The sequence below is a fragment of the Panthera tigris genome, chromosome C2 (assembly GCF_018350195.1).
Source record: "Panthera tigris isolate Pti1 chromosome C2, P.tigris_Pti1_mat1.1, whole genome shotgun sequence".
NCBI lineage: Eukaryota > Metazoa > Chordata > Mammalia > Carnivora > Felidae > Panthera > Panthera tigris.
In genome coordinates this window covers 84,713,287-84,731,586 of record NC_056668.1, presented here as the reverse complement: position 1 = coordinate 84,731,586, position 18,300 = coordinate 84,713,287, and the positions used below count along the sequence as shown (strand labels likewise).

Here is an 18,300-nt window from a genome sequence, read left to right as displayed (position 1 = left end):
TCACCCCTTTACCCCATCCCTGTCAACCCTCAGTTTGATCTCTGTATTTAAGAGTCTCTTGGGGCGCCTGGGTGGCTCAGTCGGTTAAGCAGCCGACTTCGGCTCGGGTCATGATCTCGCGGTCCGTGAGTTCGAGCCCCGTGTCAGGCTCTGTGCTGACAGCTTAGAGCCTGAAGCCTGTTTCAGATTCTGCGTCTCCCTCTCTCTCTGATCCTCCCCCATTCATGCTCTGTCCCTCTCTGTCTCAAAAATAAATAAACGTTAAAAAAAAAATTAAAAAAAAAAAAGAGTCTCTTCTAGTTTGAGGTGCCTGGCAGGCTTAGTTGGTTAAGCGTTCAACTTCAGCTCAGATCATGATCTCACAGTTCATGAGTTCGAACCCCATGTCAGGCTCTGTGCTGACAGCTCAGAGCCTGGAGCTTGCTTCAGATTCTGTGTCTCCCTCTCTCTCTGCCTCTCCCCCACTCATGCTCTATCTCTCTCTCTCTCTGTCTCTGAAAAATAAACATTAAAAAAAATTTTTTTTAAAGAGTCTCTTATGGTTTGCCTCTCTCTCTGATGGTATCTTATTTTTCCTTCCCTTCCTCTGTGGTCTTCTGTTAAGTTCCTCAAATTCCACATATGAGTGAAATCATATATCTGTCTTTCTCTGACTTATTTCACTTAGCATAATACCCTCCAGTTCCATCCACGTTGTTGCAAATGGCAAGATTTCATTCTTTTTCATCTCCAAGTAGTATTCCATTGTGTATATACACCACATCTTTTTTATCCATTCATCCCGTTGATGGACTATATAATTCATCAGCATTAATTACATTCACAATGTTGTGTAACCATCACTACTATCTATTTCCAAAACTTTTTCATTACCCTAAATAGAAACTCTACCTGTTAAGCATTAACTCCCTATTTTCTCCTCTTTCCCGCCTAGTCCTTGGTAACTTCTATTCTACTTCCTGTCTCTACAAATTTGCCTATTCTAGATATTTCATATAAGTGGAATCATACAATATTTATACTTTTGTGTCTAGTTTATTTCACCAATCATAATGTGTTCAAGGTTCATCCATGTTGTAGTATATATCAGAATTTTATTCCTCTTTATGACCAAATAATATTCCATTGAATGTATGTACCATATTTTGTTTATCCTTTCATCTGTTGATGGACACTTGGGTTGTTTCAACTATTTGGCTATTGTGAATAATGCTGCAGTGCATACAAGTATGTGAATCCTGTTTGGAGATGAATTGCTGTATAATGTGCTTTATCTTTTTGAGGACCCTCTAAACTGGTTTCCATAGCCACTGTACCACTTTACATTCTTACCAGCAGCATATGAGAGTTCAAACTTATTTTGTGTGAGTCCTCCAACTTTGTTCTTATTTTTCCAGGTTGTTTTTGCTATTCTGGGTCCCTTGCAATTCTATATGAATTTGAGAATTGGCTTTCCCATTTCTGGGGGAAAAAAGGCTGTTAGAATTTCTATGCAAATTGCATTGAATCTATAAATAGTTTTGAATAGTATTGACATCTTAACAATTTTAAGGCTTTTTCTCCATGAACATGAGATGTCTTTCCATTTATTTACATCTTTAATTTCTTCCAGCAATGTTTTGTAGTTTTCAGTGTAGAAGTCTTTTACCTTCTTGGTTAAATTTATTGCTAGGTCTTTTATTCTTTTAGGTACTATTGTAAATGGAATTGCCTCCTTAATTTTCTTTTCAGATTGTTCATTTTTGCCATATATAAACACAACTAATTTTGTTGGTTGATCTTATATTCTACAACTTTGTCAAACTTGTTTATTAGCTGTAGTAGTTTTCTTTTATATTTTTTGGGATTTTCTATACGTAGGATCATGTCATCTGTCAATGGAGATAGTTTTATTTTATTTTCCCTCTTTGAGTTTCTTTTTTCTTGTATAATTTCTCTGGTTAGAATTTCCTAATACAGTGTTGAATAGCAGGGCATTCTTATCTTGTTCATATCTTTAGGGAGAAAAGTTTTAGTCTTTTACCACTGAATATATTGGCCATTGGTGCTTTCATTAATGCCCTTTGTCATGTTGAGGAAGTTCCCTTCACTGCCTAGTTTTTGAGTTGTTTTAATCCTGGAAGGATTTTGGATATTATAATGTCTTGAGTGGAGAAAAACTATTGTAAAACAACTCTTTGCCTCATGTCTGGGTCTCTTGAAGTAGTGAAACTTCTGCATCATTGTTTATCTAGCAGTACCAAAATTAGGCTGAGTAAAAGGAAGGAATCACTCTGATTCTGTCAAGTATCTGGTATAAAATCTTTGCTTCTAGCCTGAACAGTTCTGTTTTTTTTATGTCATGATTTATGCCACTTCTGCCTATGGATCTAGATGACACATTTGTGCTGGCCCTCCAATGGGAACTGAGTCTCTTGACTCACCAAAGATAGTCTCCAATCTCAGCTCTTCCTACTAGATCAACAGTTTCTACGTTAATGACGTGTTCCCTCTATCCCCAGGCTGTGGCCCTTGCTCAGTGTCTCATGATCTACCAAACCTTAAGCGAGCCTTTCAACATCTCTTGTCAAGCCTCCCATCCTCCTACCCAAGCTTTCTGGGTATTCCTGGGGAGTGGGTTGTTATGGTCACTTCTGACATTGAAAGCCTATCCCCACGGAGTTCTCGATGTCACGCATACATCACCACTTCCTAGTGTCTCTTCTGGGCTGATCCATGGGTAAACCTCAGCCCTCTTTGATTTTCACCAAAAAACCCACTCACATAAGGCATGTGTATGGAGCAAACTACACTGAAACTTTGGGGAGATGATTTGGGTTCATAACCCAGTAACATAACAAAGTAGAATATCAGATTTCACTATTCTTAAAAAATCTGCTCAGCCATTTGTACTGATTGGAGATCTTGTTTCCTATCATGTTGTGTATCCCCCTCTTACTTTCACTCCACTGCTTGCTTTGTTATGCAGAGCAGTTCAGTTCTTTTTAGTCTATTTTAAACTAGGTTCTGGTGTCCCATTGCATATCAACAGACTCATTCTTCTACTGGGTCTCACCCTTCCTTCTTCCCTCCACTAAAAAGGGAAAAGAATAGCCTAAAGATGTTTTGCTCTCCTCATCTGAATTAAGCCACCTTTCTTCAAAAATGGAAAAGGCTACAGTCAGTTTGATTTTTAAATAACAGGGTTTCTCTCTCACGCACATACACAGATACATATATAATACACTTTAAATACTTAAATACTTTTATGTTAAAAGATAGGATATCATATATAGTACTCTAACACCATAATTCCCAAACTATGCACTACAGTATCTCAGAGTGCCCTAGTGAACTCACAGAGAATACTGTAGGATATTTTCTATTTGGGGGGGAAATACAGACACAGTGCAAACTACCAGCTCTAGGTGGTCCATAGCTTCAACATTAGATTGTTCTGCTTCCCATTTGGCGACCTCATATCTTTGCAAAGCAGAGTTTTCTGTGCTTGCTTTGATAAAAAGCAAGTACCATACTAAAATCAATGTGGAACAGGAAATAGGAAAGATGGGAACCAATCTGATTCCAAAGATTGAGGAGTTTTATAGCAGCCAACAGGTACACATGTCCCATTAGGAAGTAATTGTGATTATTCAAGAATAAAATAAAAATAGGGGTGCCTGGATGGCTCAGTCAGTTGAGCACTGACTCTTAATATTGGCTCAGGTCATGATCTCACGGTCTTTCATATCAAGCCCCGTGTCAGGCTCCATGCTGGTCATGGAGCCTGATTAAGATTCTCTCTCTCTTTCTCCCTCTGCCCCTCTTCCCCCACTTGTGCTTTCCCTCTCTCTCTTAAAAAAAATAAATAAAAATGTATAAAAGAATAAAATAAAAATATTTTTCTTTTAATTTATGTGTAGTATTTTTTGCAAAGGCTGCGAAGTTGTTAAAACATAAATATTTATTAAGTTCTTTGGAACCTTACTGCTTAATAAATGAAACTATTAAATATTTCCTTTGGCCTAGTAGCACTGTGAAAAAAATACCAATAAGGTTTAGTGAACTCTGCCCTACTCCTTTATGTGTATAGACATATATGTATATATATATGTGTGTGTGTGTGTATATATATATATATATATGTATATATGCACACACTTAAAAAGCCCATATTTAATATTATGAAAAGGTAACTAGAGTAAATAATACAAACATCCAAAGAAATTATTATTATAAAAAGCACTAATTACTTAGGACATGATTGTAATTATTATTACCTCCTTTTTAATGTAAATACCTGAAAAACTTTAAAAGATAGAAAAACTTTAAATCAGAAAGGTCTCAAGAAAAAGTCAAACACTGGTTAATTAAACTGTTCTAAAAAAAAAAAAAAAGACACTCCGGTTAGTTAAATATTTCTCATTCACTAACCTGAATATTAATGAAAAATCCCATTTCCAGTCTTTCTGAAAATTTACTCAGAGACATGTTGGCCATTCTTCTGTCTTGGTAGGTACAATTTGCTAAATATAGTTCAATCTTCTTTTGGTGATTAAGTAACTTAATAAGTTAAATCACTTGCTCAGGGTTACAAACATAGCCAGTGGCAAAACTGGCATCTGAAACTAGGCACTCATGCTCCAAGCACTTGAGTGATCGATGGGGTTTGGTAAGTTTAGGAAATACTGTGTGTTATATTTCACCTTAGAGACTCAATGACTGACTGAGAAATTGTGCAAGAAAGAAGTTTTTCAATTTAGTTTAGCTCTGTATTTCCAAATTCATTGACCCCAACATCCTTTTTTACCTAACAGTTTTGCTGTACCATTTAAGGGTGTAATCTCCAGAGTCAGACTGTGGGATTCAAATTCCAGTTCAACTGCTTAGCCACGTCATGCCACCTCTCAAATCCTCACTTCCCTCATCCATAAAATGGAAATAATGCTAATACCACTCGTGAGCATTCGATGAGAAAATTCATGTAAAGCACATACTAGGTGCTTAACAAATGTACTAAAATTGTTAGCATTCCTCAAAATTAGTGTTTGTAGAACATAATTGAACATGCTGTCGTAAACATTCAGACAAATGCATAAAAATGCATATGCGAATAATTGCTGTAGGTCTATAACTTGCCGCTGAGAATACAAAATGTATCGTAAGACTTTCAGGTAGCTCGTGTATGTGAGGAAGACGATTTGCAGTCCTGGCAGAGTTTGGAGTTTTCATTCAGGGATGAAAGGCCAGGCAGTGTTGTAGCCATTACTGGGATCTGCTGATGTCTCTCTAGATGTTTGTAGGCACACAGATGGTCTACGGAAGGATAAAGAGAAAGCTGGTACACGAAGGCAGATAAAGAAAAGGCAGAGAGAAAAGGGAGCACTGACTATTGCTGCTACTCTTACCAGTCGGTGGAAAAAGAATATCTGTCTTTCCATTAATTTCACCTCTTTCCTCAACTTACAAAGAGGACAGATGCTTTTTGCAGTGATTACCGTTCCCAAAGAAAAATAAGTCATGTTCTTTCTTTGAAACAAAAAGTAAAGAATTATGTAGGGAGAAAAATAGCAATTGGTTTTCTTCTAAAATCTATGGCTAGGTGAAATCATAAAAGATGATGATATGAAGTAAATGCAGCAGACTTTGTTTAGGTTGGTGAATTAGTAAATCCTAAGGAAATATCAGACAACTAATATTGCCATTTTCCATATGTTTATATAGCTATTACTTTGCTACACAACCACATATCTTATATATTATTGAAGAACTTTCTCTAAACATCACTTTGATGCAGTCAAAAATAATTTCATCACATTTACACAATAGAAAAATGGAAGATTTTATTAATATTAATGTACTGTTGGGAAACAAATAGTTACACTTGACTCTAATGACTGTATAGATTTGTTTTTGTCAAAAGGGGAATGGAATATTATGTTTTCTACAGTGTACGTTGGCCACATGCTTTTTTATGATTAAGCTGTCTCTTCCATGCATCAGTCACACAATTTATACCTGGATAGTTTTGTATGGCTCATCAAGAAATCTTTATGCAACACAGCATTACATAAGTAGGCTGCCTGATATATTATTCCTTGTTGTAAAAATGTTTATCTTTCCTGAATGCGATGATGAGCATTTGATTCATTTGTTCATGTCTCTCTGCCGATGATTTATCAATGTCAATGATACTTAGAGGTCTGAGAGCAATTCATGTTGCTTCCAGTAAAGTTAGTATGGCAGCCCCATTGAAAGTATCCAGGGAAAACATTGCTTCTTATATGTTTAAGGTCACTTACTCTGTGACTAAAACTCTAACAAGCCAATCTCAAGAGCTTATTGTACTTTTGTGAACAAATTGGAGCAAGAATATGAGCACCCACAAAAAAATATTTCCCCAGTTCAAGTGTTACATTTGTGCGAAATTAGCTAGCAGAGGCAGGATAAGCCATGGAAGCCGACCTCTATGCTTATCCCTTCCTCTTGAAGCATGAAATAGAAGTTCAATGTTTTATTTTGACACTACAGAACTTTAAAAGTACCATTTGTTGTGCAAATTAAAATATGTGATTTGAACTATGACATGTTTCTGATTTCATCAAAATCATCAGAGATTATGCCTCTGATAAGTCTCCCCTTTGATCAGATGAATCTTAAAACTTTGCTCTTGTTAAGTAACTGCAGAAAAAAAAAAGCCAGCTCTTTCAGCAGGTTGTCTGGCTGCCCGCCCCACTGATGGGAGGGAGGGGCTAAGCAGGCAGTGGGTAAATCTTCTCACGGAAGGGCTGGGAAGTATTAAATGGTGCTAGTGCTAAGTACAACCTCACATAAGCAGAAATTGGAATTTGATGACATTGCAAGGGGAGAAGACAGTGCTTGTACTGATTGTTTTTCCCCTGGGAAGTTGGTGTCACATGCAAACTATTGTGGAAGTGTATTGATACCTATTTGATTCTCACTGGGAAAAAATTATGCTTATTAAATTCTCCTGACCAGTAGATTTTTTAGCGTTCACTTTGCTAGAGCTGAAGAGATGTGAGCAATTGCTTTTACTCTCCCAAAAGATCAGTACATTTTGTGTCTTTTTCCTCTTTTCTTTGTTTCCTTCTTCCTTCATTCCTTCTTTCCTTCCTTTCTTTCTTTTTCTGCTGTGTGCTTCAAATTGCTTTTGCTTTAAAAATCCTCAAGGTATTTATTTCTGGGTTAGGGAAGGTTGGCTCCATGCAGAAATCAAAATACATCATTCTTAATTTCCAAAGCAATTGCATTTATCTGTAGGCAAATACATAGAAATCAGGTTTCTTTGACACTTAAAAAAAAATAAAGGGATAAAACATTCAAATAGCATAAAGGGCTCCTGTGGCACTGCGTTGTTACAGCATATTAATACAGAACTCTTCAGAGTCTTAATTTCCTTGAGCAGCCCCTGTGAAATTTCATGCCAGAGAATGGGAAAGAAGGTTGGCAGCCAGAGAAGTAGATGCCAAATGGCTCCTCACTGGCAGTGGCATCTGGATGGGAGGTTGGCCTGTCTCCGGGACTCTTGGCCAACAGCACTGTTGTCTATACAGACGGCTGTGTATCTGTTCAAGAGTCCAACAACTGTGTGTGTGTATTTTGGTAAGCTATTATTTCTGGGCCAAAGATTTCCATGGCATTTTTGCATCTGTTGGCACCAATTCTATATTCAGTGCCTCCCCCCTTCCCACCCGCTGCTACATTTTAGTTTTCTGATCAAAATCGTTGCACATAAGTGGAAATGCATTAAGAGGAGAAAAATACATTTCTGAAGATTTTTTCTGATCCCACCAAGCATATATAAGTATGGCAGTGGCATTATTCTGGATGGACTTTCTTCCTTCCTACCATCCTTGAAAAATGTGAAAATTCCAATCTCAATGCAAAAATTTCCTTCATCCTTACAGGATTTAGATAGAACCTAATTATAGAACTATCAGAAATCACTTTAATCATCAGAAATAAATGGACCATTAGGAAATTTAAAGTCAAGTTACTCTTTCGGTGTTTCCAGAGAAACAAAACTATTTTATAATTTTATAAACTGCAGTTACTGCAATATGATGCCAACAGTTGCCACACATCCAGTCAACTAGTTTGTCAAAGTCCTGCTTTATTGTCAAGGCTACAGCCTCTCAAGCTTTTAAGATTTCTTTACCCCAAAGTAATTTGCTTTCAGGGTACTCCCACGTTAATGTAATTCAGCCAACATCTATCATATGGACTATTTATACAAAAGCTGTGGAATACAAAGTCAAATAAGGTAACTGCCCCCAAAATTTTATACTTTTTTCCTTTTTGGATGAAGAAAATTGGGAACAGACTTTTAAACAAGTTACAAAAACACCAGGAAAAAGAAATTAAAGCTAAATAGAGGTCCAGACTACCATATGGCATATGCCAAGAGTGGGGCAATAAAGAAATAAACCCATTTTTATGCATATTTTACAGAAACATTCCAGTTGAGCTTAGTTTTTTTTAAAGCTGGAGGGGTTTGTGGAAATCATATAATCCAAAATTTTTCTATTTCTGATGAGGAGACTGGTGGCCAAAAAGAAGTAATTTGACCATGGTCACACAGTAATTAGTATGAGGAGACAGATCTTGTTCTATCAGTGCTACTCCTGGTAATTTTAGAGTTATGACATATTTAAAATGAAATTTGCAAGGAAATCCTTTAAAATGGCATGGCATAATATTGTAAGATAATCATAAACAGTGAACCAAGACTAGGGAATTGTTGTGTGATGAAAATGAGAGGTAGAATGAAGTTACTACCATTATAGGCAATTAATTCTCCTTGGCTAGAGTGGCAAGGGCAGGACTCCCAGAAAGATCACTCAAAACCAGCCTGTAGATGCTGCAGTTAATTGCACAAAGAACAGCTGCTACAACTTTTCTCTCTCTGGCCTGTAGGCATCTCTATGCAGAAAGCAGGAACAGTACAGAAGCTTATAGATGATCACAATGTTACCTCCATCCTCCAGGTGATCATAGAGTCATAAAAAATGACCCCCACTCAGATACAGCAGTTAAGTGTTACCATTACCAATCTGGAAAAGACTGAGGGCTCCATAGTCTGAGGTAGGGCGTTACAAGTGTATAAATAGTCATATTAAGTCAAAGTTATATAAAATATGGTGTTGTCTATTTTGGGCACTATATCGGGTCCCTTTCCAACTTGGTAGTGAGCAAAATAATCCCGTTGTCCAAGTTAAACTAGGTAATTAACATCTGCTAGATTGGAGCCATGTCAAACTTGATCATCAACACACAAAATCAATTAAAAGAGGCTGTAGGATGCCCAGACCGGAAGGACTTCTCCATAACCTAAAAGAATGAGCAGATCTGACAGAAGAATGTGTCAATTAGAAAAGAGTTTGGTCAACTACAAAAACAGAAAATAAACAAAGAGGTATATATAGGCAGTGTCCATCCCACAACTATCCTAGACAAAGGTGCCCTGGTCCAAGGACCCACTACTGATCATACTTTTTTAGTTTCTGTATTTCCTGGTATTTTGGTGTCTGGGGCCTTGGGGACACTTCCCAGGGCTAGCTAATTCCTAGAGAGCAAACAACTCAAGGAGACTATACTTTCATATGCAAACCAACCTAATCAAAGCCCATACCCCTTAATCCCTCCTTTATCTAGCTTTTAGACTCTGGGCCACTATCCACCTGCCCTAATCACTCCAGGGCTCAGTACCAGACCCAAGAGATACCCCTAAACCCCAGAGCCTGCTGAAATTATTAAAACAAACCAACCCTAAACCTGCTTATCCTGCCTCTTCCATACCCTAAACAACCATAATAAAGGCCCTTGTTCATGTTTTTCCCTTGCTGCCTCTGCCTCCTGACCAACCCTAATCCCTCCCTGTGTGCTGCTCCCCCCTTGCATAGCATGCTATGCCTCCTATTTCTAGGGATCTTATTCCTTCATAACATCACTTCCGTATCTGTGTGTCTTGCCTTACCTGATTAAAACAAATCCCAGGTACATTTTAAAACCATTACTCTGAAAATAAATAAATAAATAAATAAATAAATAAATAAATAAATAAATAAAATAAAACCATTACTCTGGTGCCAGTAGCAGTGAGCTAGCAAATCTCTACTCGTCTGAAATCGTTGAATAATCTAAACACATAGGCATCTCCTTCTGTTTCCTGTCCCTTCTTTTACTTCTGTTCTAATTCAGCATCTCAGGTAGCATGTCTATAGGGACAGAAGATTCTGGATCAGTCCCTATCATATTTCTCCTTACAGACTAGTAAATTAGATTTCCAGGTTTCTGCATCAGTCTTGTGAACTAGGTTAATGAGTCCATCCCTGAAAGATCGGCTCTTGATCAGACTGACATCAGTCTTGTGAGCCTGTATAGTGAAGGTCATGTTCTATAGCCTTGCTTCTCAAGTATGGTTCTCAAACCATCAGCATCACCAGGTAGCCTATTAGAAATGCAGAATCACATCTCAGATGCTGTAGACTTACTGAATCAGATCTATATTTTAACAAGATCCTACATTTGTATGCAAATTAAAATTTGAGAAGCACTACTCTAGAGTAGGGACAAGCAAACTTTTTCTAGAAAGGACAAATAGCAAATATTTTAGTTTTGCAAAATGTACAGTCTTTATTGCAAGTACTAAACTCTGCCATTTTCATAAGAAAGTAGCCATTGATAATATGAAAATAAGTAAACATGGCTATGTTTCAAAAACTTTTATGTATGGACAATGAAATTTGAATTTCGTATAATTTTCATGTCACAAAATATTTTTTAAATGTTTTTGAATCACCTAAAAATGTAAAAAGCATTCCTAGCTTGCAAGGCCTTAGAAAAATAGGTGGCAGGCCAGATTTTCCCACTGGCCATTGTTTTCCTATCCTTGTTCTGGACTATGAAAAATTCAGTAGGATCAAGTTGTTCTTTGAAGTGAGGCATTCCCTGTTGACCCACCCCAAAGTCCCATGTGCCAAGTAAGACTTTATACTTTAATTTAGTAAAGACTTTCCTCTTTAAATTACCAGAGATGCATTATTTTTTTTGTTTTGAGCAAGCTTGATGAAATATAATTCACTCCTTTAATAATTAAAATTTTTAATTAAGACTTTATAGAAACATAGGAATTCTAGAACATGGATGTAGAAGTTCACAGAATGAGCTACCTCCCTAATGGAACTGTTTAATAATCTGGAATATCAGTGTTTTAGTCAAACAGGCCATTTCCAATTTATTTTATGTGGTTGCCTGGGTGATCTGACCATGAGAAGCAACGAGGAAGTGATAAACCAATGAACCGTCCTACAACCATGCACTCATATGCAACAAGAATGGTCCAAAGCTTACATAACAAAGTACAGACAGAAGCACACAGAGTGCCTATTAGCTGATTTTTAATCCATGTTTATATGTGCCAAATGGCAGGAATATTCTGGTCTCTTGATTTTCTGTCACCATTTATGTAGCAGGATATCTGTTTGGAAGCAGGTCACAATCACCAGTCAGCCCTGCCACCATCTAGTTCATCAGTCAGCCACAGAAATGGTCTGGCCACCTTCAATGTTTTTTTTTTTGTTTTTGTTTTTGTTTTTTGTTTTTTTGTTTTTTTTCCCAATGAGATAAGGCAATTGACCCTGCAATTCTAATAAGTGATATGAAGTGAGTTGGTGAATTCAGAATATCATTCTTACCATTTGAATTTTTAGATCTTTTTCTCTCTGATTGGATTACCTTTTAAAAAGTATTTCCAACATGATTCTTTAAGTAGTAACTTCAGATAACACTAAAGGTCGCACGTGTGATACACTTCAATTTCTAGACATCCACTTCACAATATTAGTTCTTTTAGTCTGAAAGAATTTTTACTTTATGCATTAAATCTTGCTACATAAGTTTTTAATTGTGTGTGTTTATCTCCAGTTCTAAATCCTGGATATATATCAGAATCAACTGGGGAATTTTTGAACATGCCAATGCCCACCAGGTTCCCCAAGACCAATAAAATGAGAATCTGGTGGAGAGTCCTGATATATTTATTTATTTATTTATTTTTATTATTATTTTTTTTATTTGAGAGAGAGAGAGAGAGTGCAAGTGAGGGACACTTGGGCAAGGGGGACAGAGGGCAAGGGGAAAGAGAGAATCTCAAGCAGGCTCCACACTGAGCATAGGGCTCTATCCCTTGACCCTAGGATCATGACCTGAGCCGAAATCAAGCGTCTGATGCTCAACTGACTGAGTCACCCAGGTGCCTCTTGATAACTTTATTTTAAAAAAATTTCTTCCAGATTATTCCAGTGTGTGGTGGTTGAAAAAAAAAAAACAAAACTGTTTTTGGTGATGACCAAACAAGAGTGATACACTTTAGTATTAAACATTGCTATTTTTTCTGAAAGTTTTATAATACACCCTTTTAAAATTTAAAAGTGAATTAGGTACACTATTAAAAGAAGAAATAATTGGGGCACCTGGGTGGCTCAGTCGGTTAAGCGTCTGACTTCAGCTCAGATTATGATCTCACAGTTTGTGGGTTCGAGTCCCACATCTGACTCTGCGCTGACAGCTCAGAGTCTGGAGCCTATTTTGGATTCTTTGTCTCCCTCTCTCTCTGCCCCTCCCCTGCTCATTCTCTGTTGCTCCTGGTCCCTCAAAAGTAAATAAACATTGAAAAATTTTTAAAAAGAAAAAAGAATCATTCTGACTCTTTGTGAAAACTACTTCCAACATTTTCTTAGGAGTAGTATACATACAACTAAAACTGTAAGCCTCCTTTATTTTTTTAACCTAAATAAATTGGCTTTAGATATTGATTGAATGGGATCTAATAAGTACATACTCCCTAATGTCCTCGAAATATGACAGTTTTATTACTTCTCAACACTGTTTCAAAAACTATAATTGCATCATACTGTCTCTCTGTGTTCTTTTGTCACTTTCATTCTCTGTTAGATGGCTAATATCAAAATAAATACATACTAAATTACCAAAATGCATTTGTTCTGATGTTATTTTTATTTTTGTTGTTTGTGCTTGGTGCTTTACCATTTCAGTTCTACAGAATATGAGATTCTTCTAAGTAAACATGACACAGATCTGTCTCTACCATCACCCCAGAAGTTTTTGAAGACATTATTACAGAGATTTGGAGGGAAATAGGCCACCCTCTTCTAGCCTCTGCCCTGCTCCATCAATTCTGACTTTTGTGCCTCTGAGAAGCGGCTAAATAACTCAAAGTAGCACCTTGGGATATCTACTATCCAGGCACACTATTCATTTTTTCTCAGTTCTCACTGAGGGATAAATGAGCATTAAGTTTTGTTTTGTTTATTTTGGAGTGTGCAAAGGAAAAAAAGATCATTAGTTGTTCTTAAAACATTTTTATGTGAAACAAACTGAAGGTACTTGGACTATTCAAATTTTAAACGGTTGTGTTAATAATAATTGTTAATTATTGAGCACTTTCATGCTAGACACTGTGCTAGGGTGCTTTACCTACATTATCTCATTTAATCCCCACAATAACACTATTATATAGACTGGAAATGCTCCCATTTTACATTGAGAAGCTGAAAAATTAGGTTAAATAACTTACCCAAACTCACACAGCTACCTCAGTAGGACCAAAGTTTGAAAGTAGATCTTTGGGATTCCAAAACAACCCTGACCATTCCCTGCATAATCCAAAAGTACAGTGAAGTCAATGGTTCCCTTTACTATGACCTAAAGGAGAGAGAGAGAGCCTGGGTTCTTCCCATAACTCACACTTTGTCTAGGCACATAATTTGACTCTTGGTTAATAATCAGTCAGCTCAAACAGGTATCGCTTTCTGACCAATCTGTTCGTAACTCATCAATTCAAGAAAAGCAGTCAAGCTGGCCGCAGTTTTGAATAGCTGCCTCAGGAAGATGGTCTTTTCAGTTTGGGATGGAGACACATGGTTGGGAGAAATCACGCTGCCAGTGTTTCAGAAAAATATTCAGCTCTGAAAAAAAAGACAATTAAAAACGTTTTTTTAAATAAGTGAACATCACATACCCTAAAAGTATGTATGTGGTTTTTTTACTATGAACATTCCTTAATAGTGATTGTACATACATGTAAATGGATACAATGAATATATGTATGTATGTGTATATGTACACACACAGAGATTACTAGCAGGTGAGCATAAATTAAAGCAAGTGTGAATCCTGTCACTTTTTAGTCTTTTCTTCTACACCTGGTAAATTTAAACCCCTACAGGTCATTTTGTCAAAATACAATTTTAGGTTCTGAAATAAAATAGCAGAACAGAAACAATCTATTATAACTCACTGCCAATGTTGCCAGATAACTACAAAAAAATAGAGTGTCTCAGACAGAAATATCAATAACTTTAATGTGTGCGATTTGTTAACAGGGAAGAAAACAAGCAAACTTGCTCTCCGCTGACTGTCACTAATATTTATTCGTCCAGTGACTGTTAATCAAACCAAGTTTACAGTCCCGTACAGCACCTGTCACAGGTGCTGATCATTAATCAGCTATTACGGCAGTTTATTCTGCTGCTGACAAGTCGCAATTTTCCACTGATTCAGCTAGTTTGTCAGGTGGGAATTATGGCATAGCGCATGTGACAAAACACATCACCCTTTTTTTTTTTTTTTGCATTTTCAGGCTTCTCTCTCCTGCTTTCTCCCCCTTTTTAGACAAACAATATCTGGGAACTCAGAAGTAATAAGGCGGAATGCATAATTAATTACCCAGCTTGCTCTAATTAGGGATGAATAAGTTGTGTCCCTCTCATCATCACAAATGTGGTGATGGGTAATACCAGTTTATGCTGTATTAACTGCAAATATGCAATCCTTCTGAGAGCACTTTTGTTGATGAATTTGATGAATGTGACAATAATTAGCAGAGACAGATGAGAGCTAAATTACTACTGACAATGTAATGCTATCCTGCTCGAGGGCCTGGGAACGTGGCAGGATAACATGGCAGGGACCTGGGCCTCGTTTCTAATTAATAGTCTTTTTTTTTTCTTTTCCTTTTTTTTTTTTTTTTTTTTTTTTTTTTTTTTTTTTGCCAGTGGGGGAAAAAAGGAGTAACGGTAATTGTTTTCGTAAAAGGCTGCAGGGAGTTATCAGGGTAATAAAGTTAATTAGCAGAACAAACATCCTTTCACTGCCTTACCAGTCTGTGGAAAAGAGGGTAATTCAAACTGCAGAAAGATATGACGAGATGGGATGATAAGAAAAGAAATTTTACACAGGAGGCTAACAGAGAATGATTTTCTCCCTTCATTTCTTGAGCTGGATGGCATGGGAAGAAATTATAGCCCCTTCCTTCAGTTCACAAAGTTCCTCATTGTAAAGAACTTTATCGTTATGATTTTGAGTTTGGGATATAAAGTTAGCTTAGATCACATTCCACTGTTTACTTCTTTCTTTTCCAGGTAGTGATAGGTGTAGTCAATTCAAGCATAGAAGTAAGTTGGAGCATTTGCCAAAGAGAGCACTTAGCTGTATTTCGTCCTACAGAAGTCTGTTTCATTAACTGAATCTTTTGGGGAAAGTGAGAAATTGTTAAATGATTTCCACAAGTACTATTAGTTTATTCTGTGTACATTAAAAAAAATTAAAATGAGATTTTAATAATATACATGCTATTTTATCCTATTTTGTAGTCTCAAAATATCACTTTTGTTAGAATAGGAAAACATTATTTTTCATTTCTGTTGCAGCTTTTCACAAATACAAGTAACTGGTCAAAAAAGGTGAAGGGTTTAATGAATCTCAGTTTTACATTAGAGTTTTATTCAGTTCGATTTCATTCAATTCACACTGCTTGACCTAAGTAGATACAACATAAAGGGAAAACATCCAAACATCTGAAGCTTTTGCAAGTTCATTTTCTCCCTTTAAAGACCATTAGTGGTTGGCCTCTTTTAAACACCAATGCTTGAAACATTTGTTTAATATTAAGTAAAATCAGAAAGTGCCTATGGATTTTCATTCCTTTTAGGCACATTTTTAACAACTTTATTTTGTGCTTTTTAAAATCATTAGATATCTCACAAGTTCTACATACTTACCATGCATATAAATATGTACCCATTTACTGCTTGTCAAAGCTAAATAAAGCAGCCTACTGTAATGACTGTGTTTCATTCTGAAAACATAAGGAGTCAGCAATAACCCTACTTCGCGTTTGACAGCACTGCACCGGGTGACTGTTCAGCACAGAATTCTACAGGAAGAAACCTCTACCAAACACGAGGAAACATCTACCAAAATGGCCTTCACTTCTAAAAGCTGTATTTTTAAAGTGCTATTCTTGTCTCCAAAGACAAGAGCGGTGTGAGGGTGGACTATAACATCGAACTAAGAATCCGAAAACTTGAGTCCTTCACTGGGTCTGCTACTAACAGCTATATGATTTTGAGCATTTCCCTGTCATGCCTCTACTCTTCAATCTCTCTGTGAAGAGAGATTCACAACTCAGTGAAGAAGAGTTTCATCTGTGAAACTGGGTGCCTTCCCTACCTACCTCATAGTATAGTTGTTGACACAAAAGAAATCATTTTTGAACTTTGTAAATGAGATTATCAATGAATATAACGTTAATATGATTACAATTTAGAAAACATCATGAAAAATAATCTTGAGACAATCCATCTCCTCTTCATAACCCTCCCATGTAATATTAGTCAGAAACCAGAGCTAAAAGATTTGACCAGAAGTTTTAGAATTCAAGTAAGAGGTACTGAAATCTAGCCTTACTTTGTGACTTTGCTGCTAAATTTACAAGAAAAATTATCATTGTAAAAATACCCCCGAATTCATCTGGCCAAAGCTACCTATGTTTCCAAGATTTTCTTAGTCTCTTGTTAGAAAATCCGGTTAAAGTCAAAATTAGAAGAAAATTAAACCATTAATGTAGCAGGATTTCTTAGGCTTGTCAAGTGAACTTCCATTAAAATTTTTTTTTTAAGTTTATTTATTTTATTTATTTTTTTTTAATTTTTTTTCAACGTTTTTTATTTATTTTTGAGACAGAGAGAGACAGAGCATGAACAGGGGAGGGTCAGAGAGAGAGGGAGACACAGAATCAGAAGCAGGCTCCAGGCTCTGAGCCATCAGCCCAGAGCCCGACGCGGGGCTCGAACTCACGGAATGCGAGATCATGACCTGATCCTGAACTCACGGATCGCGAGATCAGACGCTTAACCGACCGAGCCACCCAGGCGCCCCTGAACTTCCATTTAAAAATACCCAAGTTTCTCACAGACAGGCAGACACACACACACACACACACACACACACACACCAAATTTAGATTGTTATATTTTGCCTAGGATCTTTAGGAACATTTTAAAGTTTTTACCATATAATCAAACTATGTAGGAAAACTCTAGAAGTGAAAGAAGCACTGGATTCTACTTTCAACCATTTATAACAACTGTTATTTAGCTACTGTGTGAGGTAATACATTATAAGATCACTTAAAGATACCGAAAGAGGGAATGAGAAATTATGAAAGAAGTAACACTAAAATCCAAATTGAAATAGTTTTTTCTAGAAAATCTATCAGAATTCTTGTTGTGAGAGAGAGAGACTAACAAGGAGCATTGTTTGTTTGTCTCCTTTGAGACCTACACAGAATTTATTGAATATTCTGGTCTTTTCCTCTCCAGCCACTACCTCCTTCATTAGACCAAAAGGTATGTCCTTTTGGAAAAGTAATGGAGTCCAATCAGCTTACTTCATTGATCTCCAAGGACTGTTGAAAATTGTAAAACTTGCTATGGGATTCTCACACACCAGAAGCCACTAGAAAAAGAATTTTGATATTCAGAACCTCATGAAAAGGTTCCCCTCGTCTTTGGATAGAGACCAAAGTGATACTTTCAAGTAAGTAATAATTTCCAATATTAGCCTACTGGGTGAGCTAAGAATGCTTAGGGAAAAAAGTTGAAATTGGAGTTTCACCAATAGAGACTGTAGGCACTGAATGCACATACTGTTGGTATTATTATGAATATTCAGGAAATTTAATTCTTTCTTTTCCTTTTTACTCTGAATTCCTTGGCCATTGTTTTAGAGAGCATTTTGACAAATTCTGTCCTTGAGGACTCTGGGGGCATTTTTGCTTCTTGCATGAGTGAAGAAGAGTGTAAGGTGGTTAAATAGTTACAAAGGACTAAAAATAAACCATAGTTTATTTTTTCAGATTTTGAATTACAAAATAGTTTAAATGTTGTCTCTAATCGAAGTGCTACATTACTATGTAATGAAATTACAATACTGCTT

General features: G+C 36.6%; 1 long non-coding RNA gene across 4 annotated transcripts in view; it reads right to left on the bottom strand.

Annotated features, from left to right (window-relative positions):
- The window catches only part of LOC122230475, a 36,036-nt gene that overhangs the window by 9,805 nt on the left and 7,931 nt on the right, over positions 1–18,300 (bottom strand). For 3 of the 4 annotated variants that reach the window (XR_006207449.1, XR_006207447.1, XR_006207448.1), the window contains one exon: positions 13,598–13,988. This is a non-coding gene — a long non-coding RNA (uncharacterized LOC122230475). The remainder of the gene's footprint in view (positions 1–13,597; positions 13,989–18,300) is intronic. The other variant, XR_006207450.1, reaches the window with a different exon arrangement.